The sequence below is a fragment of the Schistocerca nitens genome, chromosome 2, assembly GCF_023898315.1.
Source record: "Schistocerca nitens isolate TAMUIC-IGC-003100 chromosome 2, iqSchNite1.1, whole genome shotgun sequence".
Classification (NCBI taxonomy): domain Eukaryota; kingdom Metazoa; phylum Arthropoda; class Insecta; order Orthoptera; family Acrididae; genus Schistocerca; species Schistocerca nitens.
The window spans coordinates 40,326,491-40,351,782 of NC_064615.1; the positions used below are offsets into that span (position 1 = coordinate 40,326,491).

A 25,292-nucleotide genomic window follows, 5' to 3' on the forward strand; every position below is an offset into this window, starting at 1 on the left:
TTCACTGCCACGTCCCGGGTTGAATAACGCATTGTAACCTGTGATACGATCCAGATCAATGTCGGCGACCTCTTGCAACAGCGCAATGTCGACATCAGCTGCATATAAGAAATCCGTAAGATTCCTCAGGTTTGACGTACTGCTGATCTTGTTGATGTTGACCGTGGCAACACGGTATGCCTGTAAGGGTGGCATGAGGGCAGAGGTATGCGTGGCGTTGAGCCGCTCCCTTAGGGATGACGGAGGGGCATCAATTAAAAGAAGTCGGGGTCGGCATCGACCGTCTGAAGAGCAGATTCAGTCTGCCGTTGCTCATGCGATTCCGTTTCCCGCACGTCTGACACTGTTTCTCGGTCTTGTCCCTGTACTCCGGTCATACCGTTGTCGTGAGAGCATTCTTCGACGTCGTCCGCCCAGTTACGCGGGTGGTGAGCGTCACGCGGATCTGCACTGCTATCTGGCAGGTGGCCACTTGTACCTTCTGTAGCTACCGACATCATCTTCGCCTGTGACGGGGAGGGTCCGTTGTCGGAGTCAACCTCTGAGCCGTCAGTGCGGGACTTTTTGGATGTCTGGGAAGTCGCAGTGGAAACCTGAGACGTCACGTCGGTCATCTTCTGACGCACCTGATTGGCTTTCTCACGCAGTGGTTGCGCTTTTGTGTCAGCACCCTGTTGCGCGATTCTTCGCTTCTTCTGCTTTTTCGGGGAAGGGCACTTGGAGGTTTGAGCAGTGTTCTCCTGAGTGGCACAGTTTTCGGCCATGGGAAAAACTTCCGCCGCTTGCGGCTGTTCGAAGGCGTTACAGACCTGGCTGCCATCCTGCGTCTCCTTACTTCCCTCCGTAACTTCCTGTAAGGAAGCTCCGAGGGTTTCCGGTACATTACTCGTCTCCATTGGTATGTTCTCCTCGGTGTGATCAGTGTATGCATCTAGGGTGAAATCGACGCTGAGTTCTGGAGCGGTGTTTACACGGGCGGCGGCTACGTAAGTGATCGGTAACGTAGAACTGGGGCCAGGCTGCTCACGCTCGCCAGTCGGGATCTGCGCTACGCGCCTCTGAAGACACTGAGCGCGGACGTGTGCTGTAGAGCCGCATCCCGAGCATGTCCGTGGTTGCCCGTCATAAATTACTATGGCCCTGTACCCACTGATAATGATGTAAGATGGAATATGCTTCAGCAATTCGAGTTTCACTTGCCGCACACCGTTTAATACTGGGAATATATGTTGCCCCGACCATTTCTCAGCAACGTTGCTTATTACCGAACCATATTCCCGTAGTTTGGCGTTAATCTGCTCGGCAGTTACTTCGAAGGGCAGTTCAAATATTCTGATGGTTCGCAATCCCAAGCCGGCTTGCGTTAGTCGCACCTCGCCAACGTTTCCGTCTGAATGTTTGAACCTAAGGGAGCCACCACAAGACGCAACAATTTGTTCACATCGTTCAGGCGTCACCAATTTCAAGTAAACGGTACTACTAACGATCGATAAGTGAATGCCAATTAAATCGTCAAGCGTTAATTTCATAACATCTCGCACAAATAGTTCTACCTCAAAGGATTTTGGTCTGGCAAATTTCGGGTCGAATGTCAACTTAAGAGTGTCTTTCCGTTCTGGTTGAGTCATGATTGCATTCGTGTGTGCATTACCGAGGGTAGTGTTAACGCTGTAAGCGCGCACTCACCATGCACAGCGACCGCCGCCGGCAGCGACGAAGTAAACACGACCAGCCGCTCCGTACGTCCGCACCGCACGGCTGCCCGCGAGGGAATGAACACTTAAGGAATGCGGCAAAAGCCGCAATACAACACAAGACACAAAACAAACACTAAGGCGACGAAACAACGAAGAAAAGTAGACAAAGAAACGTCACACACAGAAAGTAAATAGTCACAACCAGAGGGAAACGGCGGATCGAATACACAGCACGTCCGATCGCTGTCACGTCTCAAGCGGAACTGACCGCTCGGCCAATCTGACTTGTGAGCGCAAACAACCTGCTGCTGTCGTTCCTAGCAAACATCTCCAGAGCCTTACTGCGAAATGTGCTTGTTTTTTCTTGTGTGAAGGAAATACGTTTTTTTTAGAGTATTTTAGACGAGTTGTCAGATGTGAGGTTGCACCCCACCCTCACTTTCGGGAGCCAGAGCTTAAATATGGCGCCTGACACCGTTGTTTTCCGTCGCCTTCTGTCTTAAGTGGAACGAGCAGAACTCCAACTATCAATTTTTACATTGTCGCAGAGAAAACAACGAATGACAAGAAAAGGCCGTTCCCTAGCAACGGCTACGCTGTGCATTTCACCCTCAGGGGAAGCTAATGATATGCTCCAGGCGAGAATCAAACTAACCAACTTAACACTGTGATACGTACGCGCTTTCTACTTCTGTACTGGCACACATATGCTCAATCGTCTCTGGATCGTCAGTAAGTACGTCACATTACATATTTCTTTGATCACGCTGCTGTAAATTAAAGGGCAGTTTTTTCAATGGATGTCAGTTCTGCTTCTAGTTACGCTACATCGCCCTAGCAGCACCTACACACTGCGTTCAGATGTGCTCACCTCCGCCCTGGCGTAGAGCGCCTACAGCGTCATCGCCTTCGGCCTCTGGTGGCAGGAGGGTAGCCGACACATCGCGGCGTGAGTGAAACGCAGCGCAAGGCGGTGGTGGTGTAACGGTCAGCATGGTTGCTTCCCAAGCAGTTGATCCGGGTTCGACTCCCGGCCACCGCACGAAACGTAAATTTTTCTTCTAGGGATATTCCACGTAACGTAACGCGATCCTCGAACCTGAGAACTGTCGCGCTACGAATAGTTTTCCTTCGCCCCACGTCTCACTCCGTGTAGCCAGTGCGCTAGTCGCCGGATTTCGTTTCACAGCATCGTGTGTCTCCATGTGTCGACTTGTCTCGACTTTGCTCGGCTGACGCGAAAGCTGACGCTTGGAAACGGGCATATATGTAGAGGGCAGGCGCGAGAAACGACTGTGAGAGACCAAAAAACGACAAACACACGACAGAACCTTTCATTTTATTGTGGCCACAGATTCGCGCCTTAGTGTACCGAGAGGCAAGAGTGGCGTCAGCGTGCTGAACAGCATCATTAACGCTAAGCAGCAACGAAACCGAAGTAAAAAGGCAAAAGGAAAGAAGCCAAACGCAGGTCGAGCTCCCAGCTGGTCACCCACCCAACTACTAACCACACACAACGGTTCTTAACTCCAATGAACAGCCGAGAACCGCTGCACTCAGCGTGCTACGGCCGCTAGCCACAACGCCAGCAAACGTGCAGACATCTTGCTTCTTGTGCATATCACTTGGTATTTACCTGGCAGTGTCTCGCTGGAGGAAGCACTGTCTTTTACGAGAGAAAAATTAAATGGCACTTGCTGCGATCGAATACATGGCCTTTGTGTTCACACCACGACGCTCTAACCTACTCAGCTGACGACCTATGCAATGGGGCCACGTCAGCAGTCCAGTACCCGGTCCACCGGCTCATCCACCTTCGTTACTGCCCTGCCAGTCATTTAAACACGTATCTGTTTTCGTTGACTTTTGCTTTCTTGACGTTGGACCCAAAAAGCACAACACAAAGAAAACGTAAACGCCGTGAGAATAGCCAAGACTCAGCAAACGAAAGAATGTTCGGCTACCGGGAATCGAATCCGGGCCGCCTGGCTGAAAGCCATGTCTCCCAACAGCTTTCCATTCCTTCTGACCGCCGGGCAATCAGACTTGCAGGGCAAGCTCCGTAACCACTGCCGTCTCTAATAATATCTCTCGAACCTGTTTGCGCGTAATTGACTTGCTTTCCCGCACGAAGGAAATGGCCAGTTAAGGAATATTTAAAATTCATTGTCAGATGTGGGGTTCGAACCCACGCTCCCGTTCGGGAACCAGAGCTTAAATCTGGCGCCTTAGACCGCTCGGCCAATCTGACTTGTGAGCGCAAACGACCTGCTGCTGTCGTTCCTAGCAACATCTCCAGAGCCTTACTGCGAAATGTGCTTGTTTTTTCTTGTGTGAAGGAAATACGTTTTTTTAGAGTATTTTAGACGAGTTGTCAGATGTGAGGTTGCACCCCACCCTCACTTTCGGGAGCCAGAGCTTAAATATGGCGCCTGACACCGTTGTTTTCCGTCGCCTTCTGTCTTAAGTGGAACGAGCAGAACTCCAACTATCAATTTTTACATTGTCGCAGAGAAAACAACGAATGACAAGAAAAGGCCGTTCCCTAGCAACGGCTACGCTGTGCATTTCACCCTCAGGGGAAGCTAATGATATGCTCCAGGCGAGAATCAAACTAACCAACTTAACACTGTGATACGTACGCGCTTTCTACTTCTGTACTGGCACACATATGCTCAATCGTCTCTGGATCGTCAGTAAGTACGTCACATTACATATTTCTTTGATCACGCTGCTGTAAATTAAAGGGCAGTTTTTTCAATGGATGTCAGTTCTGCTTCTAGTTACGCTACATCGCCCTAGCAGCACCTACACACTGCGTTCAGATGTGCTCACCTCCGCCCTGGCGTAGAGCGCCTACAGCGTCATCGCCTTCGGCCTCTGGTGGCAGGAGGGTAGCCGACACATCGCGGCGTGAGTGAAACGCAGCGCAAGGCGGTGGTGGTGTAACGGTCAGCATGGTTGCTTCCCAAGCAGTTGATCCGGGTTCGACTCCCGGCCACCGCACGAAACGTAAATTTTTCTTCTAGGGATATTCCACGTAACGTAACGCGATCCTCGAACCTGAGAACTGTCGCGCTACGAATAGTTTTCCTTCGCCCCACGTCTCACTCCGTGTAGCCAGTGCGCTAGTCGCCGGATTTCGTTTCACAGCATCGTGTGTCTCCATGTGTCGACTTGTCTCGACTTTGCTCGGCTGACGCGAAAGCTGACGCTTGGAAACGGGCATATATGTAGAGGGCAGGCGCGAGAAACGACTGTGAGAGACCAAAAAACGACAAACACACGACAGAACCTTTCATTTTATTGTGGCCACAGATTCGCGCCTTAGTGTACCGAGAGGCAAGAGTGGCGTCAGCGTGCTGAACAGCATCATTAACGCTAAGCAGCAACGAAACCGAAGTAAAAAGGCAAAAGGAAAGAAGCCAAACGCAGGTCGAGCTCCCAGCTGGTCACCCACCCAACTACTAACCACACACAACGGTTCTTAACTCCAATGAACAGCCGAGAACCGCTGCACTCAGCGTGCTACGGCCGCTAGCCACAACGCCAGCAAACGTGCAGACATCTTGCTTCTTGTGCATATCACTTGGTATTTACCTGGCAGTGTCTCGCTGGAGGAAGCACTGTCTTTTACGAGAGAAAAATTAAATGGCACTTGCTGCGATCGAATACATGGCCTTTGTGTTCACACCACGACGCTCTAACCTACTCAGCTGACGACCTATGCAATGGGGCCACGTCAGCAGTCCAGTACCCGGTCCACCGGCTCATCCACCTTCGTTACTGCCCTGCCAGTCATTTAAACACGTATCTGTTTTCGTTGACTTTTGCTTTCTTGACGTTGGACCCAAAAAGCACAACACAAAGAAAACGTAAACGCCGTGAGAATAGCCAAGACTCAGCAAACGAAAGAATGTTCGGCTACCGGGAATCGAATCCGGGCCGCCTGGCTGAAAGCCATGTCTCCCAACAGCTTTCCATTCCTTCTGACCGCCGGGCAATCAGACTTGCAGGGCAAGCTCCGTAACCACTGCCGTCTCTAATAATATCTCTCGAACCTGTTTGCGCGTAATTGACTTGCTTTCCCGCACGAAGGAAATGGCCAGTTAAGGAATATTTAAAATTCATTGTCAGATGTGGGGTTCGAACCCACGCTCCCGTTCGGGAACCAGAGCTTAAATCTGGCGCCTTAGACCGCTCGGCCAATCTGACTTGTGAGCGCAAACGACCTGCTGCTGTCGTTCCTAGCAACATCTCCAGAGCCTTACTGCGAAATGTGCTTGTTTTTTCTTGTGTGAAGGAAATACGTTTTTTTAGAGTATTTTAGACGAGTTGTCAGATGTGAGGTTGCACCCCACCCTCACTTTCGGGAGCCAGAGCTTAAATATGGCGCCTGACACCGTTGTTTTCCGTCGCCTTCTGTCTTAAGTGGAACGAGCAGAACTCCAACTATCAATTTTTACATTGTCGCAGAGAAAACAACGAATGACAAGAAAAGGCCGTTCCCTAGCAACGGCTACGCTGTGCATTTCACCCTCAGGGGAAGCTAATGATATGCTCCAGGCGAGAATCAAACTAACCAACTTAACACTGTGATACGTACGCGCTTTCTACTTCTGTACTGGCACACATATGCTCAATCGTCTCTGGATCGTCAGTAAGTACGTCACATTACATATTTCTTTGATCACGCTGCTGTAAATTAAAGGGCAGTTTTTTCAATGGATGTCAGTTCTGCTTCTAGTTACGCTACATCGCCCTAGCAGCACCTACACACTGCGTTCAGATGTGCTCACCTCCGCCCTGGCGTAGAGCGCCTACAGCGTCATCGCCTTCGGCCTCTGGTGGCAGGAGGGTAGCCGACACATCGCGGCGTGAGTGAAACGCAGCGCAAGGCGGTGGTGGTGTAACGGTCAGCATGGTTGCTTCCCAAGCAGTTGATCCGGGTTCGACTCCCGGCCACCGCACGAAACGTAAATTTTTCTTCTAGGGATATTCCACGTAACGTAACGCGATCCTCGAACCTGAGAACTGTCGCGCTACGAATAGTTTTCCTTCGCCCCACGTCTCACTCCGTGTAGCCAGTGCGCTAGTCGCCGGATTTCGTTTCACAGCATCGTGTGTCTCCATGTGTCGACTTGTCTCGACTTTGCTCGGCTGACGCGAAAGCTGACGCTTGGAAACGGGCATATATGTAGAGGGCAGGCGCGAGAAACGACTGTGAGAGACCAAAAAACGACAAACACACGACAGAACCTTTCATTTTATTGTGGCCACAGATTCGCGCCTTAGTGTACCGAGAGGCAAGAGTGGCGTCAGCGTGCTGAACAGCATCATTAACGCTAAGCAGCAACGAAACCGAAGTAAAAAGGCAAAAGGAAAGAAGCCAAACGCAGGTCGAGCTCCCAGCTGGTCACCCACCCAACTACTAACCACACACAACGGTTCTTAACTCCAATGAACAGCCGAGAACCGCTGCACTCAGCGTGCTACGGCCGCTAGCCACAACGCCAGCAAACGTGCAGACATCTTGCTTCTTGTGCATATCACTTGGTATTTACCTGGCAGTGTCTCGCTGGAGGAAGCACTGTCTTTTACGAGAGAAAAATTAAATGGCACTTGCTGCGATCGAATACATGGCCTTTGTGTTCACACCACGACGCTCTAACCTACTCAGCTGACGACCTATGCAATGGGGCCACGTCAGCAGTCCAGTACCCGGTCCACCGGCTCATCCACCTTCGTTACTGCCCTGCCAGTCATTTAAACACGTATCTGTTTTCGTTGACTTTTGCTTTCTTGACGTTGGACCCAAAAAGCACAACACAAAGAAAACGTAAACGCCGTGAGAATAGCCAAGACTCAGCAAACGAAAGAATGTTCGGCTACCGGGAATCGAATCCGGGCCGCCTGGCTGAAAGCCATGTCTCCCAACAGCTTTCCATTCCTTCTGACCGCCGGGCAATCAGACTTGCAGGGCAAGCTCCGTAACCACTGCCGTCTCTAATAATATCTCTCGAACCTGTTTGCGCGTAATTGACTTGCTTTCCCGCACGAAGGAAATGGCCAGTTAAGGAATATTTAAAATTCATTGTCAGATGTGGGGTTCGAACCCACGCTCCCGTTCGGGAACCAGAGCTTAAATCTGGCGCCTTAGACCGCTCGGCCAATCTGACTTGTGAGCGCAAACGACCTGCTGCTGTCGTTCCTAGCAACATCTCCAGAGCCTTACTGCGAAATGTGCTTGTTTTTTCTTGTGTGAAGGAAATACGTTTTTTTAGAGTATTTTAGACGAGTTGTCAGATGTGAGGTTGCACCCCACCCTCACTTTCGGGAGCCAGAGCTTAAATATGGCGCCTGACACCGTTGTTTTCCGTCGCCTTCTGTCTTAAGTGGAACGAGCAGAACTCCAACTATCAATTTTTACATTGTCGCAGAGAAAACAACGAATGACAAGAAAAGGCCGTTCCCTAGCAACGGCTACGCTGTGCATTTCACCCTCAGGGGAAGCTAATGATATGCTCCAGGCGAGAATCAAACTAACCAACTTAACACTGTGATACGTACGCGCTTTCTACTTCTGTACTGGCACACATATGCTCAATCGTCTCTGGATCGTCAGTAAGTACGTCACATTACATATTTCTTTGATCACGCTGCTGTAAATTAAAGGGCAGTTTTTTCAATGGATGTCAGTTCTGCTTCTAGTTACGCTACATCGCCCTAGCAGCACCTACACACTGCGTTCAGATGTGCTCACCTCCGCCCTGGCGTAGAGCGCCTACAGCGTCATCGCCTTCGGCCTCTGGTGGCAGGAGGGTAGCCGACACATCGCGGCGTGAGTGAAACGCAGCGCAAGGCGGTGGTGGTGTAACGGTCAGCATGGTTGCTTCCCAAGCAGTTGATCCGGGTTCGACTCCCGGCCACCGCACGAAACGTAAATTTTTCTTCTAGGGATATTCCACGTAACGTAACGCGATCCTCGAACCTGAGAACTGTCGCGCTACGAATAGTTTTCCTTCGCCCCACGTCTCACTCCGTGTAGCCAGTGCGCTAGTCGCCGGATTTCGTTTCACAGCATCGTGTGTCTCCATGTGTCGACTTGTCTCGACTTTGCTCGGCTGACGCGAAAGCTGACGCTTGGAAACGGGCATATATGTAGAGGGCAGGCGCGAGAAACGACTGTGAGAGACCAAAAAACGACAAACACACGACAGAACCTTTCATTTTATTGTGGCCACAGATTCGCGCCTTAGTGTACCGAGAGGCAAGAGTGGCGTCAGCGTGCTGAACAGCATCATTAACGCTAAGCAGCAACGAAACCGAAGTAAAAAGGCAAAAGGAAAGAAGCCAAACGCAGGTCGAGCTCCCAGCTGGTCACCCACCCAACTACTAACCACACACAACGGTTCTTAACTCCAATGAACAGCCGAGAACCGCTGCACTCAGCGTGCTACGGCCGCTAGCCACAACGCCAGCAAACGTGCAGACATCTTGCTTCTTGTGCATATCACTTGGTATTTACCTGGCAGTGTCTCGCTGGAGGAAGCACTGTCTTTTACGAGAGAAAAATTAAATGGCACTTGCTGCGATCGAATACATGGCCTTTGTGTTCACACCACGACGCTCTAACCTACTCAGCTGACGACCTATGCAATGGGGCCACGTCAGCAGTCCAGTACCCGGTCCACCGGCTCATCCACCTTCGTTACTGCCCTGCCAGTCATTTAAACACGTATCTGTTTTCGTTGACTTTTGCTTTCTTGACGTTGGACCCAAAAAGCACAACACAAAGAAAACGTAAACGCCGTGAGAATAGCCAAGACTCAGCAAACGAAAGAATGTTCGGCTACCGGGAATCGAATCCGGGCCGCCTGGCTGAAAGCCATGTCTCCCAACAGCTTTCCATTCCTTCTGACCGCCGGGCAATCAGACTTGCAGGGCAAGCTCCGTAACCACTGCCGTCTCTAATAATATCTCTCGAACCTGTTTGCGCGTAATTGACTTGCTTTCCCGCACGAAGGAAATGGCCAGTTAAGGAATATTTAAAATTCATTGTCAGATGTGGGGTTCGAACCCACGCTCCCGTTCGGGAACCAGAGCTTAAATCTGGCGCCTTAGACCGCTCGGCCAATCTGACTTGTGAGCGCAAACGACCTGCTGCTGTCGTTCCTAGCAACATCTCCAGAGCCTTACTGCGAAATGTGCTTGTTTTTTCTTGTGTGAAGGAAATACGTTTTTTTAGAGTATTTTAGACGAGTTGTCAGATGTGAGGTTGCACCCCACCCTCACTTTCGGGAGCCAGAGCTTAAATATGGCGCCTGACACCGTTGTTTTCCGTCGCCTTCTGTCTTAAGTGGAACGAGCAGAACTCCAACTATCAATTTTTACATTGTCGCAGAGAAAACAACGAATGACAAGAAAAGGCCGTTCCCTAGCAACGGCTACGCTGTGCATTTCACCCTCAGGGGAAGCTAATGATATGCTCCAGGCGAGAATCAAACTAACCAACTTAACACTGTGATACGTACGCGCTTTCTACTTCTGTACTGGCACACATATGCTCAATCGTCTCTGGATCGTCAGTAAGTACGTCACATTACATATTTCTTTGATCACGCTGCTGTAAATTAAAGGGCAGTTTTTTCAATGGATGTCAGTTCTGCTTCTAGTTACGCTACATCGCCCTAGCAGCACCTACACACTGCGTTCAGATGTGCTCACCTCCGCCCTGGCGTAGAGCGCCTACAGCGTCATCGCCTTCGGCCTCTGGTGGCAGGAGGGTAGCCGACACATCGCGGCGTGAGTGAAACGCAGCGCAAGGCGGTGGTGGTGTAACGGTCAGCATGGTTGCTTCCCAAGCAGTTGATCCGGGTTCGACTCCCGGCCACCGCACGAAACGTAAATTTTTCTTCTAGGGATATTCCACGTAACGTAACGCGATCCTCGAACCTGAGAACTGTCGCGCTACGAATAGTTTTCCTTCGCCCCACGTCTCACTCCGTGTAGCCAGTGCGCTAGTCGCCGGATTTCGTTTCACAGCATCGTGTGTCTCCATGTGTCGACTTGTCTCGACTTTGCTCGGCTGACGCGAAAGCTGACGCTTGGAAACGGGCATATATGTAGAGGGCAGGCGCGAGAAACGACTGTGAGAGACCAAAAAACGACAAACACACGACAGAACCTTTCATTTTATTGTGGCCACAGATTCGCGCCTTAGTGTACCGAGAGGCAAGAGTGGCGTCAGCGTGCTGAACAGCATCATTAACGCTAAGCAGCAACGAAACCGAAGTAAAAAGGCAAAAGGAAAGAAGCCAAACGCAGGTCGAGCTCCCAGCTGGTCACCCACCCAACTACTAACCACACACAACGGTTCTTAACTCCAATGAACAGCCGAGAACCGCTGCACTCAGCGTGCTACGGCCGCTAGCCACAACGCCACCAAACGTGCAGACATCTTGCTTCTTGTGCATATCACTTGGTATTTACCTGGCAGTGTCTCGCTGGAGGAAGCACTGTCTTTTACGAGAGAAAAATTAAATGGCACTTGCTGCGATCGAATACATGGCCTTTGTGTTCACACCACGACGCTCTAACCTACTCAGCTGACGACCTATGCAATGGGGCCACGTCAGCAGTCCAGTACCCGGTCCACCGGCTCATCCACCTTCGTTACTGCCCTGCCAGTCATTTAAACACGTATCTGTTTTCGTTGACTTTTGCTTTCTTGACGTTGGACCCAAAAAGCACAACACAAAGAAAACGTAAACGCCGTGAGAATAGCCAAGACTCAGCAAACGAAAGAATGTTCGGCTACCGGGAATCGAATCCGGGCCGCCTGGCTGAAAGCCATGTCTCCCAACAGCTTTCCATTCCTTCTGACCGCCGGGCAATCAGACTTGCAGGGCAAGCTCCGTAACCACTGCCGTCTCTAATAATATCTCTCGAACCTGTTTGCGCGTAATTGACTTGCTTTCCCGCACGAAGGAAATGGCCAGTTAAGGAATATTTAAAATTCATTGTCAGATGTGGGGTTCGAACCCACGCTCCCGTTCGGGAACCAGAGCTTAAATCTGGCGCCTTAGACCGCTTTTTTTTTTTTTTTTTTTTGTTTTTTTTTTTTTTTTTTTCTTTTTTTTTTTTTTTTTTGTTTTGGGTCTCCTTCCTCCCCTTCAACCCATCCTTTACGCTCGCCAAGTGTTGCCTTCTCGGCCCGGCTTCTCCGCCTTTAAGAATGAATGTAACTTGATGATGTGGAAACGCGCTTCTTCTGAACGACGAACGAAATATGCCCCTTCTGTTGCCTTTGTTTGCAACATGGCTTGAATAAAAATAAATGTAATTTCCATGGAGAAGGCAGTCTCATAATTGTTGTGGAAATGTAACTGCATCTGTAAATTTCGTTCTCCGTGCGTGGAAAAACGGAAAGAATCAACTCATTATTCCTGATAAGTATAATTTCCTTTTTCAGAAGGTAATGAAGTAAAATAGGCTTCTTCTGCTTGATTTTACACTTAATTAACATAAATGTGTCTTCTTGTGAAAAGAAAAAGAAAGAAAGACAGAAACTAAATAAATGGTGTATATCAGTTTCATCACTGTTTCCCCGAAACCAAAGTAATAGATACACATAGGCTTAATTGGTCTATACTGATGATCTTCTCTGACTACATTCTGTTGGAAATCGTCCTCCTGCTACTTGAAGTACAAACTTTAACCAAAAATCATTCGTCTAATATACGAAATGCTTGGATGTGCAATGTAAATTACGCATTTCTATTGGTTACAGGATTGTTTTAGTTAAAAAGTTTGCGTAATTTTCGTTGTATTTTTTAGTACACATCAACTTGTGGTGCTCAGTTGTAAGGTATACCCAGAAGTCCTCCCTATTGCTTGATTCTTTTGCTAGGACGTAATGCATCGTTTGGCCTTTCAACCAGTTAATTGCATTTCGTTTTGTTTTAGGGTAAGGTATACCGTCAGGGGTTAAAAATTCAGCAGGCGTAACGGCGTTGGGCGTAGTTCTGCTGACGCTCGCTATCTTTTGTCTTATGTAGAGCCATATATCTTTTACCCTGTCACACAGCAATCTATGCTCTTCGGTATCTGGTATTTTACATAATGGACACAGCGGTGACTCGGCCAATCGAATAGAGTGAAGTTTAGAGTTCGTCGTAATTTTTCTGTTTACAGCAAAGTACCAGGTCGATTTGACATACGTTGGCAAGTTCCGGCAGTGAATATTTTCCCATATTGTTTCCCAGTTATAACAAGGATACTTTTGTTCTATGTCGTTTCTGGGTTTGTCTTTCATCAAGTTATTATAAAGTTAATCCATTAAATTTCGGGCATGCAGCCGCGCAAATAAAATTTCTTCTACTGATATTTCGGCCGCGTATCGTCCGGCCATCTTCAGAGCGAGTCACAAGACTGATGACAAGGTGCCAAGCGCGGCCTTATATGCTCCACCGCGGCGGTACTGCGCATGCGGGTCACAGATGCTGCGCCGCCTGTGGCGAAAGCGTACGGACGTTCGATGTGCTTATCGATGTTTGATCGGCGGCGATGACACGGTGACGACTTCTCTGCAATTTAATTAGTCCAAGAGCCGGATTCCATGCTTTGTCCAAATTGAAACCTTTATCTCTGTTTATTAAATTGTTGGCTAATCGAATTTCTATGGCTTCCTTGAATACAGAATCCCAAAAAGAAGAAGTGGATGTTAAAATCTTCACATCACTGTAATTCATCGAATGACCCGTATCAATACAATGTTCGGCCACAGCTGACTTGTCTGGTTGTAATAGGCGTGTGTATCTTCGGTGCTCCACACACCTTTCATGAACGGTGCGTGTTGTTTGACCTATGTATGACTGCTCACAATTTCCGCAAGGAATCTGGTACACACCCGCCTTACGAAGCAATAAATCGTCCTTTACAGAGCCGAGTAAAGCCGCAATCTTCGTGGGGGGCCGGAAGATCACCTTAACACTGTGTTTTTCTAGAATACGGCCTATCTTTGAAGAAAGAGCACCCACATAAGGCAGAAACGCCCTAGATCTGAAGAAATTACTATCTTCTTCCGCATCGTATACCTTCTTTTTAGGTTTTACATCGAATGCTCTACGAATTTGTTGCGGAGAATATCCATTCGATTTAAAAATACTCTTGAGGTATGTTAGCTCTCCTTGTAAATTGTCTTCATCGGATACACAGTGCGCCCGATGCACTAAGGTCTTAAGGACACCCATGCTCTGAGAAGGGTGATGGCAGCTACTGGCATGAAGGTATAGATTTGTATGCGTTGGTTTCCGATGTACGGCATGTCCTAATGTGCCATCACTTTTACGGCGAACGACAACATCCAGAAAGGGGAGGCACCCGTCTTTTTCTATTTCCATGGTAAATTTAATGCTAGCATGGATAGAATTCAAATGCTGAAGAAATCGATGTAATTCATCCATACCATGGGGCCATACCACGAATGTGTCGTCCACGTACCTCCAGAAGACCGTGGGTTTAAAACATGCTGAGTCCAGTGCCTTGTCCTCGAAGTCTTCCATGAATAAATTAGCTACCAGAGGGGAGAGGGGGTTTCCCATGGCAACACCGTCAATTTGCGCGGCTGCATGCCCGAAATTTAATGGATTATTCATTACGCCGCGAGAAGTTGAAAATGCATATTATAAAGTTCTTTAACTTTCATGATGTCTTTCCCAGGAATCCTTGCCTGTATATAGCTGTATTCTACGAAAAAGTATTTCAAGTGGTATAGTCCGTTGGGTATGTGTTGGACATTTATAGGTGCACTGACGTCAGCAGGAGCTATTTCGTTTAACAAATGTGCAGCAAGGGTACCACTTGGCTCTTTCCAGTGTTTGTATGTGGTAGCAAGGTATAAGGCTTGCGCTTTTTTGCTTACATCGGTAAGATTTAACCCACCACATTTCGTAGGGAGCATCAGAATGTCATATTTGACTTTGAAAATACGTCCGCGGCTCCCAAAGGTCCTAGTGCAGATGCGATGCTTTTCAGCAAAGTCGCAGGTGGTGGCAGAACTTGTGCTACATAATTAACTTTGGATGTGATGTATACATTTACCACTGTTACTTTTTGAAGTTCATCGAGTTTCCTAATACTATGTGCTTGTACAGAGGCGCGTATGCTGTTAAGTAATTTTCGATAATTCGCAGCAATAGTGTGCTTGATATTTCTTTTAAAATCTATGCCGAGACATTTCATGGTTACAAGCTCGCGTAACAGATCCTGCGTTTGCGTCCCAATTCCACGGCCGATGTTGAAAATCCCCGACTTTGTTCTATTAAGTTTTGCACCAGATGCCTGTTCATATGTTGTTACTATTCGTAGTGCGCTCTGTACTTCAGCGCCATTCACGACTAGGAAGCCAACATCATCAGCGTATGCCTTGCACACGATCTTTTCTCCATGTATTTGTAGTCCTTGTAGATGTTTCATAAGGGAGGCAAGCAGGGGCTCGATGGCGATGGCGAAGAGTGCCATTGACATTGGACACCCTTGCCTAATGGAGCTGGTGACGTCAATCGAACGGCTAATGTGTCCATTGATGACAAATCTAGCTGAATTGTTTGTTAATGTATTTCTTACTACCGCAATGAATCGAGGTGGGTAGCCCATTGCGCCCATGGTGCGAAGGAGAAAACTATGGTTAACTCTGTCGAAGGCTTTGTCAAAGTCGAGTGAGATGAGTGCACATTTTATTTTGCAGACGTCGGCCGTTGAGATTAGGTCCCTGTAATCACAGAGGGTCTGGAGAATTCTTCTGTCTTTGCCCACACTTGTTTGATAAGGGCCAGTGACGCTGGTCATTGTGGTTTTCAGCCTGCGAGCGAGGATGCGGCCAAAGATTTTGTAATCGCTGTTTAAAAGCGTAATTGGCCTCAGAGCGCTTACAGATTTCGTATTCGTAGTTTTTGGCACTAGCACTACGAGTCCCTCACGAAATTCTTTCGGGATGTCATTCGCAGGGTTTAGCAGTTCGTTGCAGATGAGGGTAAACTTGCCTTTTACGAGGCCACTGAATCTGCGATAAAATTCTGCTGGAATTCCATCTGCCCCTGGAGCCTTATTTTTCTTGCTTCCATATATAGCTTCTTCGACATCTTCTTCAGTCACTTCCGAGAGGAGAGTCTGTGCTTCCGCGTGGCATACTTTGCCCTGGAGGTTGATCATTAACTCGTCTTGAAGCTGTTCGTCAACCGGCTGACTAGACATTAAGGATTCAAAATGCTGTACGATTGCCTCTTTAATCTCTCTTTGCTTCGTCAGCTTCCTTCCATCATCAGTTGTTATTTCAGATAATAGCTTGCGAGACGCCCTTTTGCTTTCACGAATGACATGATAAATGGAAGTAACCTCGTGCTGGGCTATGTTCTGGGCACGCGACCTTATTTGGTAGCCTTCCAGTTGTTTACGCCGTAGTGCTAAAATTTTTGCTTTAATTTTGTTAATTCTTTCGTGGTTGTCCACAACTGTTGCATCGCACTTGTACAAATCCCTTAGACACTGAAAGTAAAATTCTATAGTTGATTTGTACCAAAAGTTTTTGTCTTTGGAGTAGTTTATGAAAAACCTCCGTATTTTAGGTTTGGCATGTTTCAGCCACCAGTCAGTGCCAGAGTTGTACGAGCTAAATTTGCTTTCACACTCTCTCCATACCTTGTGAAATGCCTCCTGACAAGCATGGTCTTCCAGATGTGACACATTGAGCTTCCATGTGCCTCTACCTCTGAATGTCCCTTGTTTTATCAGATTGATTGTGCATATGTATGCAGCATGATCTGAAAAAACGGTAGGCCATACTTCGGACTGCAAAATGAGGTGTTTCAAATTGTGCGTTACATATATCCTGTCGAGACGGCTCGCCGAGTGACTTGTGGCGTGGGTGAAGCCAGGGGCTGCACCGTGCATATGTTCCCATGAGTCTATTAGTCGTAAGTCATTAACTATACGTTCCAGTTCAGTACACTTGTTGAAATTGGGAGTTTGGTCTTTGGCATGCAAAACACAATTAAAATCCCCTCCTAGGATAAGGTGTTCATATCGAGTTCCAAATAGTGGGACAATTTCTTCTTTATAGAACTCCGTTCTGCGGTGCCTGTTACTGGATCCTGAAGGGGCATACACGTTAATGAGTCGTATTTTGTTTATTGTGGCCGCTATGCCTTTACTGTTTGGTAGTTTTACTACATCTTGGACTACTATGCCCTCCTTTGTGAGCAGAGCCGTGCCCATTTCCGCTCCATGCCCTGGGTTTGTAATGGCGTTGTAGCCAGGTACGTTACCAAGCTCAATGTCTGTCACTTCTTGTAAAAGTATAATGTCACTGTCAGAAGCGTATATAAAATCTTTTAAGTTCTGTAGTTTAAAGGAACTATGAATCTTATTAAGGTTTACTGTCGCGATTTTGTATGCTTGTAGGTCAGACATTCTTCGTTCTACTTGATCTAACTTTAAAAAACATTCTTCCGTTTTGTCTCGCAAACTTCAGCTTTAAAACGCGTCTTAATAATATTCACCGGTAGCAAATGTTTCAGCGGTGTGTCCTTGTTCTTTAGAATGTTCGTTCGCGGAGACGTCGTCGTTGAAGATATCAGCCACCTGTTGGGCTAGCTTACAGTCTGTCTTAGTTTCTGAAATTTCTGTCATTTCAGCGTCGGGATTGTTATGGTCGCTTTCGTCTGCCCAGCTGGTTGAGGTTGTCGTCGTGGGTGGGACGAGTGAAGCTTCATGAGAGTGACTCGTTTCTTGAGGGTGGTTGGATGCTTTCTTTGTTGGTTTTCCTTGGACGTCTCGTTTTTCCAGCGCAGAAGGGGAACGCTCCACAGCAACTGGTGTCACTTTCGTGTTGCTACAGATCTGTTGGCTTAAGGTACTACCTATTTCCTTCGCTTTTTGTCGGAGTATGGGAGCTGTCTCCTCTGCACTTTTGCGCGCCAGCCGGCGTTTCTTATTTTTCTTCGGAGAATTGCCTCTCGACGGACTTTCTTCAGCATCCAAGTTAGTGTCGCTTTCTTGCAAGGTGTGTCGGTCTTCAGCTTCCGGCGGATCTGCTGCCTTAACAATTGCAGGCGCTTGTGTCGGTGGAACTTCAACTGTTTCCGTAGATTTGCGGGACTCTTGTAAGTCGTCAGCTACGACGGCACTGACGTCCATCGGAATTCCAGTGTTTAGAGAATTTGTATTTGCACACGATTCAGGGGCTGAGGAGACAGTCGGCCGTTCGCGTGCCACGGCGGCGTAGGTTCCTGGCAGTGTTGTCATCGCCGGTGGCCTGGCGGCCTCGCCGGCCGGCAGCTGTGCTACGCGCCGCTGTATACATTCTGCGCGAACGTGCCCAGGCTTGTTACAGGCGGCACAGGTTCGCGGTTGGTCGTCATAAATTACAATCCCTCTATATCCGCAGACATTGATGTACGACGGGATGTGCTTTTGTAACTCTACACGAAGCTGCCGTACGCCATTTAGTACTGGGAATTTATGCGCGCTTGACCATTTCTCGGCAAAGTTGCTGAGCACTTTCCCAAAGGGCGAAATTACAGCATTAATTTGGTCTGTTGTAATCTCAAAGGGTAACTCGAAGATTCGAATCGTGCGAATGCCAAAACCAGCATGTGCAACGGTGACTTCACCAACGTTTCCATCTGAGTGCTTAAATTTCATGACACCTCCGGAAGACTCAACTATTTTCTCGCACAACTCGGAACTACGCATTTTAACAAACACGACACAAGCTACAATCGACAGGTGGATCCCAATTACATCATTAAAGGAAAGCTTCACATCTTCTTCTAACCAATTTTCTACTTCAAACGACTTGGGTCTGGCATATCGAGGATCAAAAGTAAGTTTCAACGTATCTTTTCGACTTGGTTGAGCCATCACTGCATGCTACTCATTACTTCTCGAAGCGTTCTATAACAGAGTTTTAAGCCGCAGCAAGCGCAAGACTTACCACGCGGAAGCACAGACGGCGCAGCGCACACCACACTACGTCCTACCTCCACGCCGTCCGCCGGCGAACTGACCGCTCGGCCAATCTGACTTGTGAGCGCAAACGACCTGCTGCTGTCGTTCCTAGCAACATCTCCAGAGCCTTACTGCGAAATGTGCTTGTTTTTTCTTGTGTGAAGGAAATACGTTTTTTTAGAGTATTTTAGACGAGTTGTCAGATGTGAGGTTGCACCCCACCCTCACTTTCGGGAGCCAGAGCTTAAATATGGCGCCTGACACCGTTGTTTTCCGTCGCCTTCTGTCTTAAGTGGAACGAGCAGAACTCCAACTATCAATTTTTACATTGTCGCAGAGAAAACAACGAATGACAAGAAAAGGCCGTTCCCTAGCAACGGCTACGCTGTGCATTTCACCCTCAGGGGAAGCTAATGATATGCTCCAGGCGAGAATCAAACTAACCAACTTAACACTGTGATACGTACGCGCTTTCTACTTCTGTACTGGCACACATATGCTCAATCGTCTCTGGATCGTCAGTAAGTACGTCACATTACATATTTCTTTGATCACGCTGCTGTAAATTAAAGGGCAGTTTTTTCAATGGATGTCAGTTCTGCTTCTAGTTACGCTACATCGCCCTAGCAGCACCTACACACTGCGTTCAGATGTGCTCACCTCCGCCCTGGCGTAGAGCGCCTACAGCGTCATCGCCTTCGGCCTCTGGTGGCAGGAGGGTAGCCGACACATCGCGGCGTGAGTGAAACGCAGCGCAAGGCGGTGGTGGTGTAACGGTCAGCATGGTTGCTTCCCAAGCAGTTGATCCGGGTTCGACTCCCGGCCACCGCACGAAACGTAAATTTTTCTTCTAGGGATATTCCACGTAACGTAACGCGATCCTCGAACCTGAGAACTGTCGCGCTACGAATAGTTTTCCTTCGCCCCACGTCTCACTCCGTGTAGCCAGTGCGCTAGTCGCCGGATTTCGTTTCACAGCATCGTGTGTCTCCATGTGTCGACTTGTCTCGACTTTGCTCGGCTGACGCGAAAGCTGACGCTTGGAAACGGGCATATATGTAGAGGGCAGGCGCGAGAAACGACTGTGAGAGACCAAAAAACGACAAACACACGACAGAACCTTTCATTTTATTGTGGCCACAGATTCGCGCCTTAGTGTACCGAGAGGCAAGAGTGGCGTCAGCGTGCTGAACAGCATCATTAACGCTAAGCAGCAACGAAACCGAAGTAAAAAGGCAAAAGGAAAGAAGCCAAACGCAGGTCGAGCTCCCAGCTGGTCACCCACCCAACTACTAACCACACACAACGGTTCTTAACTCCAATGAACAGCCGAGAACCGCTGCACTCAGCGTGCTACGGCCGCTAGCCACAACGCCAGCAAACGTGCAGACATCTTGCTTCTTGTGCATATCACTTGGTATTTACCTGGCAGTGTCTCGCTGGAGGAAGCACTGTCTTTTACGAGAGAAAAATTAAATGGCACTTGCTGCGATCGAATACATGGCCTTTGTGTTCACACCACGACGCTCTAACCTACTCAGCTGACGACCTATGCAATGGGGCCACGTCAGCAGTCCAGTACCCGGTCCACCGGCTCATCCACCTTCGTTACTGCCCTGCCAGTCATTTAAACACGTATCTGTTTTCGTTGACTTTTGCTTTCTTGACGTTGGACCCAAAAAGCACAACACAAAGAAAACGTAAACGCCGTGAGAATAGCCAAGACTCAGCAAACGAAAGAATGTTCGGCTACCGGGAATCGAATCCGGGCCGCCTGGCTGAAAGCCATGTCTCCCAACAGCTTTCCATTCCTTCTGACCGCCGGGCAATCAGACTTGCAGGGCAAGCTCCGTAACCACTGCCGTCTCTAATAATATCTCTCGAACCTGTTTGCGCGTAATTGACTTGCTTTCCCGCACGAAGGAAATGGCCAGTTAAGGAATATTTAAAATTCATTGTCAGATGTGGGGTTCGAACCCACGCTCCCGTTCGGGAACCAGAGCTTAAATCTGGCGCCTTAGACCGCTCGGCCAATCTGACTTGTGAGCGCAAACGACCTGCTGCTGTCGTTCCTAGCAACATCTCCAGAGCCTTACTGCGAAATGTGCTTGTTTTTTCTTGTGTGAAGGAAATACGTTTTTTTAGAGTATTTTAGACGAGTTGTCAGATGTGAGGTTGCACCCCACCCTCACTTTCGGGAGCCAGAGCTTAAATATGGCGCCTGACACCGTTGTTTTCCGTCGCCTTCTGTCTTAAGTGGAACGAGCAGAACTCCAACTATCAATTTTTACATTGTCGCAGAGAAAACAACGAATGACAAGAAAAGGCCGTTCCCTAGCAACGGCTACGCTGTGCATTTCACCCTCAGGGGAAGCTAATGATATGCTCCAGGCGAGAATCAAACTAACCAACTTAACACTGTGATACGTACGCGCTTTCTACTTCTGTACTGGCACACATATGCTCAATCGTCTCTGGATCGTCAGTAAGTACGTCACATTACATATTTCTTTGATCACGCTGCTGTAAATTAAAGGGCAGTTTTTTCAATGGATGTCAGTTCTGCTTCTAGTTACGCTACATCGCCCTAGCAGCACCTACACACTGCGTTCAGATGTGCTCACCTCCGCCCTGGCGTAGAGCGCCTACAGCGTCATCGCCTTCGGCCTCTGGTGGCAGGAGGGTAGCCGACACATCGCGGCGTGAGTGAAACGCAGCGCAAGGCGGTGGTGGTGTAACGGTCAGCATGGTTGCTTCCCAAGCAGTTGATCCGGGTTCGACTCCCGGCCACCGCACGAAACGTAAATTTTTCTTCTAGGGATATTCCACGTAACGTAACGCGATCCTCGAACCTGAGAACTGTCGCGCTACGAATAGTTTTCCTTCGCCCCACGTCTCACTCCGTGTAGCCAGTGCGCTAGTCGCCGGATTTCGTTTCACAGCATCGTGTGTCTCCATGTGTCGACTTGTCTCGACTTTGCTCGGCTGACGCGAAAGCTGACGCTTGGAAACGGGCATATATGTAGAGGGCAGGCGCGAGAAACGACTGTGAGAGACCAAAAAACGACAAACACACGACAGAACCTTTCATTTTATTGTGGCCACAGATTCGCGCCTTAGTGTACCGAGAGGCAAGAGTGGCGTCAGCGTGCTGAACAGCATCATTAACGCTAAGCAGCAACGAAACCGAAGTAAAAAGGCAAAAGGAAAGAAGCCAAACGCAGGTCGAGCTCCCAGCTGGTCACCCACCCAACTACTAACCACACACAACGGTTCTTAACTCCAATGAACAGCCGAGAACCGCTGCACTCAGCGTGCTACGGCCGCTAGCCACAACGCCAGCAAACGTGCAGACATCTTGCTTCTTGTGCATATCACTTGGTATTTACCTGGCAGTGTCTCGCTGGAGGAAGCACTGTCTTTTACGAGAGAAAAATTAAATGGCACTTGCTGCGATCGAATACATGGCCTTTGTGTTCACACCACGACGCTCTAACCTACTCAGCTGACGACCTATGCAATGGGGCCACGTCAGCAGTCCAGTACCCGGTCCACCGGCTCATCCACCTTCGTTACTGCCCTGCCAGTCATTTAAACACGTATCTGTTTTCGTTGACTTTTGCTTTCTTGACGTTGGACCCAAAAAGCACAACACAAAGAAAACGTAAACGCCGTGAGAATAGCCAAGACTCAGCAAACGAAAGAATGTTCGGCTACCGGGAATCGAATCCGGGCCGCCTGGCTGAAAGCCATGTCTCCCAACAGCTTTCCATTCCTTCTGACCGCCGGGCAATCAGACTTGCAGGGCAAGCTCCGTAACCACTGCCGTCTCTAATAATATCTCTCGAACCTGTTTGCGCGTAATTGACTTGCTTTCCCGCACGAAGGAAATGGCCAGTTAAGGAATATTTAAAATTCATTGTCAGATGTGGGGTTCGAACCCACGCTCCCGTTCGGGAACCAGAGCTTAAATCTGGCGCCTTAGACCGCTCGGCCAATCTGACTTGTGAGCGCAAACGACCTGCTGCTGTCGTTCCTAGCAACATCTCCAGAGCCTTACTGCGAAATGTGCTTGTTTTTTCTTGTGTGAAGGAAATACGTTTTTTTAGAGTATTTTAGACGAGTTGTCAGATGTGAGGTTGCACCCCACCCTCACTTTCGGGAGCCAGAGCTTAAATATGGCGCCTGACACCGTTGTTTTCCGTCGCCTTCTGTCTTAAGTGGAACGAGCAGAACTCCAACTATCAATTTTTACATTGTCGCAGAGAAAACAACGAATGACAAGAAAAGGCCGTTCCCTAGCAACGGCTACGCTGTGCATTTCACCCTCAGGGGAAGCTAATGATATGCTCCAGGCGAGAATCAAACTAACCAACTTAACACTGTGATACGTACGCGCTTTCTACTTCTGTACTGGCACACATATGCTCAATCGTCTCTGGATCGTCAGTAAGTACGTCACATTACATATTTCTTTGATCACGCTGCTGTAAATTAAAGGGCAGTTTTTTCAATGGATGTCAGTTCTGCTTCTAGTTACGCTACATCGCCCTAGCAGCACCTACACACTGCGTTCAGATGTGCTCACCTCCGCCCTGGCGTAGAGCGCCTACAGCGTCATCGCCTTCGGCCTCTGGTGGCAGGAGGGTAGCCGACACATCGCGGCGTGAGTGAAACGCAGCGCAAGGCGGTGGTGGTGTAACGGTCAGCATGGTTGCTTCCCAAGCAGTTGATCCGGGTTCGACTCCCGGCCACCGCACGAAACGTAAATTTTTCTTCTAGGGATATTCCACGTAACGTAACGCGATCCTCGAACCTGAGAACTGTCGCGCTACGAATAGTTTTCCTTCGCCCCACGTCTCACTCCGTGTAGCCAGTGCGCTAGTCGCCGGATTTCGTTTCACAGCATCGTGTGTCTCCATGTGTCGACTTGTCTCGACTTTGCTCGGCTGACGCGAAAGCTGACGCTTGGAAACGGGCATATATGTAGAGGGCAGGCGCGAGAAACGACTGTGAGAGACCAAAAAACGACAAACACACGACAGAACCTTTCATTTTATTGTGGCCACAGATTCGCGCCTTAGTGTACCGAGAGGCAAGAGTGGCGTCAGCGTGCTGAACAGCATCATTAACGCTAAGCAGCAACGAAACCGAAGTAAAAAGGCAAAAGGAAAGAAGCCAAACGCAGGTCGAGCTCCCAGCTGGTCACCCACCCAACTACTAACCACACACAACGGTTCTTAACTCCAATGAACAGCCGAGAACCGCTGCACTCAGCGTGCTACGGCCGCTAGCCACAACGCCAGCAAACGTGCAGACATCTTGCTTCTTGTGCATATCACTTGGTATTTACCTGGCAGTGTCTCGCTGGAGGAAGCACTGTCTTTTACGAGAGAAAAATTAAATGGCACTTGCTGCGATCGAATACATGGCCTTTGTGTTCACACCACGACGCTCTAACCTACTCAGCTGACGACCTATGCAATGGGGCCACGTCAGCAGTCCAGTACCCGGTCCACCGGCTCATCCACCTTCGTTACTGCCCTGCCAGTCATTTAAACACGTATCTGTTTTCGTTGACTTTTGCTTTCTTGACGTTGGACCCAAAAAGCACAACACAAAGAAAACGTAAACGCCGTGAGAATAGCCAAGACTCAGCAAACGAAAGAATGTTCGGCTACCGGGAATCGAATCCGGGCCGCCTGGCTGAAAGCCATGTCTCCCAACAGCTTTCCATTCCTTCTGACCGCCGGGCAATCAGACTTGCAGGGCAAGCTCCGTAACCACTGCCGTCTCTAATAATATCTCTCGAACCTGTTTGCGCGTAATTGACTTGCTTTCCCGCACGAAGGAAATGGCCAGTTAAGGAATATTTAAAATTCATTGTCAGATGTGGGGTTCGAACCCACGCTCCCGTTCGGGAACCAGAGCTTAAATCTGGCGCCTTAGACCGCTCGGCCAATCTGACTTGTGAGCGCAAACGACCTGCTGCTGTCGTTCCTAGCAACATCTCCAGAGCCTTACTGCGAAATGTGCTTGTTTTTTCTTGTGTGAAGGAAATACGTTTTTTTAGAGTATTTTAGACGAGTTGTCAGATGTGAGGTTGCACCCCACCCTCACTTTCGGGAGCCAGAGCTTAAATATGGCGCCTGACACCGTTGTTTTCCGTCGCCTTCTGTCTTAAGTGGAACGAGCAGAACTCCAACTATCAATTTTTACATTGTCGCAGAGAAAACAACGAATGACAAGAAAAGGCCGTTCCCTAGCAACGGCTACGCTGTGCATTTCACCCTCAGGGGAAGCTAATGATATGCTCCAGGCGAGAATCAAACTAACCAACTTAACACTGTGATACGTACGCGCTTTCTACTTCTGTACTGGCACACATATGCTCAATCGTCTCTGGATCGTCAGTAAGTACGTCACATTACATATTTCTTTGATCACGCTGCTGTAAATTAAAGGGCAGTTTTTTCAATGGATGTCAGTTCTGCTTCTAGTTACGCTACATCGCCCTAGCAGCACCTACACACTGCGTTCAGATGTGCTCACCTCCGCCCTGGCGTAGAGCGCCTACAGCGTCAT

At 48.7% G+C, this 25,292-nt stretch overlaps 15 non-coding genes across 15 annotated transcripts; 8 read left to right on the plus strand and 7 right to left on the minus strand.

The window, feature by feature from the left end:
- Positions 1–2,667: 2,667 nt before the first annotated feature.
- Positions 2,668–2,739, plus strand: Trnag-ccc (transfer RNA glycine (anticodon CCC)). Its single transcript has one exon. It is a non-coding gene; the product is annotated as a tRNA-Gly (tRNA).
- A 1,125-nt stretch (positions 2,740–3,864) lies between these two features.
- Trnal-uaa (transfer RNA leucine (anticodon UAA)) lies at positions 3,865–3,948 on the minus strand. The gene has a single exon. It is a non-coding gene; the product is annotated as a tRNA-Leu (tRNA).
- Positions 3,949–4,631: 683 nt separating this feature from the next.
- Positions 4,632–4,703, plus strand: Trnag-ccc (transfer RNA glycine (anticodon CCC)). The gene has a single exon. It is a non-coding gene; the product is annotated as a tRNA-Gly (tRNA).
- Positions 4,704–5,828: 1,125 nt separating this feature from the next.
- Positions 5,829–5,912, minus strand: Trnal-uaa (transfer RNA leucine (anticodon UAA)). Its single transcript has one exon. It is a non-coding gene; the product is annotated as a tRNA-Leu (tRNA).
- Positions 5,913–6,595: 683 nt separating this feature from the next.
- On the plus strand, positions 6,596–6,667 carry Trnag-ccc (transfer RNA glycine (anticodon CCC)). Its single transcript has one exon. It is a non-coding gene; the product is annotated as a tRNA-Gly (tRNA).
- A 1,125-nt stretch (positions 6,668–7,792) lies between these two features.
- Trnal-uaa (transfer RNA leucine (anticodon UAA)) lies at positions 7,793–7,876 on the minus strand. Its single transcript has one exon. It is a non-coding gene; the product is annotated as a tRNA-Leu (tRNA).
- A 683-nt stretch (positions 7,877–8,559) lies between these two features.
- Trnag-ccc (transfer RNA glycine (anticodon CCC)) lies at positions 8,560–8,631 on the plus strand. Its single transcript has one exon. It is a non-coding gene; the product is annotated as a tRNA-Gly (tRNA).
- Positions 8,632–9,756: 1,125 nt separating this feature from the next.
- Positions 9,757–9,840, minus strand: Trnal-uaa (transfer RNA leucine (anticodon UAA)). The gene has a single exon. It is a non-coding gene; the product is annotated as a tRNA-Leu (tRNA).
- Positions 9,841–10,523: 683 nt separating this feature from the next.
- On the plus strand, positions 10,524–10,595 carry Trnag-ccc (transfer RNA glycine (anticodon CCC)). Its single transcript has one exon. It is a non-coding gene; the product is annotated as a tRNA-Gly (tRNA).
- An 8,871-nt stretch (positions 10,596–19,466) lies between these two features.
- Trnag-ccc (transfer RNA glycine (anticodon CCC)) lies at positions 19,467–19,538 on the plus strand. The gene has a single exon. It is a non-coding gene; the product is annotated as a tRNA-Gly (tRNA).
- A 1,125-nt stretch (positions 19,539–20,663) lies between these two features.
- Trnal-uaa (transfer RNA leucine (anticodon UAA)) lies at positions 20,664–20,747 on the minus strand. Its single transcript has one exon. It is a non-coding gene; the product is annotated as a tRNA-Leu (tRNA).
- Positions 20,748–21,430: 683 nt separating this feature from the next.
- On the plus strand, positions 21,431–21,502 carry Trnag-ccc (transfer RNA glycine (anticodon CCC)). Its single transcript has one exon. It is a non-coding gene; the product is annotated as a tRNA-Gly (tRNA).
- Positions 21,503–22,627: 1,125 nt separating this feature from the next.
- On the minus strand, positions 22,628–22,711 carry Trnal-uaa (transfer RNA leucine (anticodon UAA)). Its single transcript has one exon. It is a non-coding gene; the product is annotated as a tRNA-Leu (tRNA).
- A 683-nt stretch (positions 22,712–23,394) lies between these two features.
- Positions 23,395–23,466, plus strand: Trnag-ccc (transfer RNA glycine (anticodon CCC)). The gene has a single exon. It is a non-coding gene; the product is annotated as a tRNA-Gly (tRNA).
- Positions 23,467–24,591: 1,125 nt separating this feature from the next.
- On the minus strand, positions 24,592–24,675 carry Trnal-uaa (transfer RNA leucine (anticodon UAA)). Its single transcript has one exon. It is a non-coding gene; the product is annotated as a tRNA-Leu (tRNA).
- Positions 24,676–25,292: the final 617 nt, after the last annotated feature.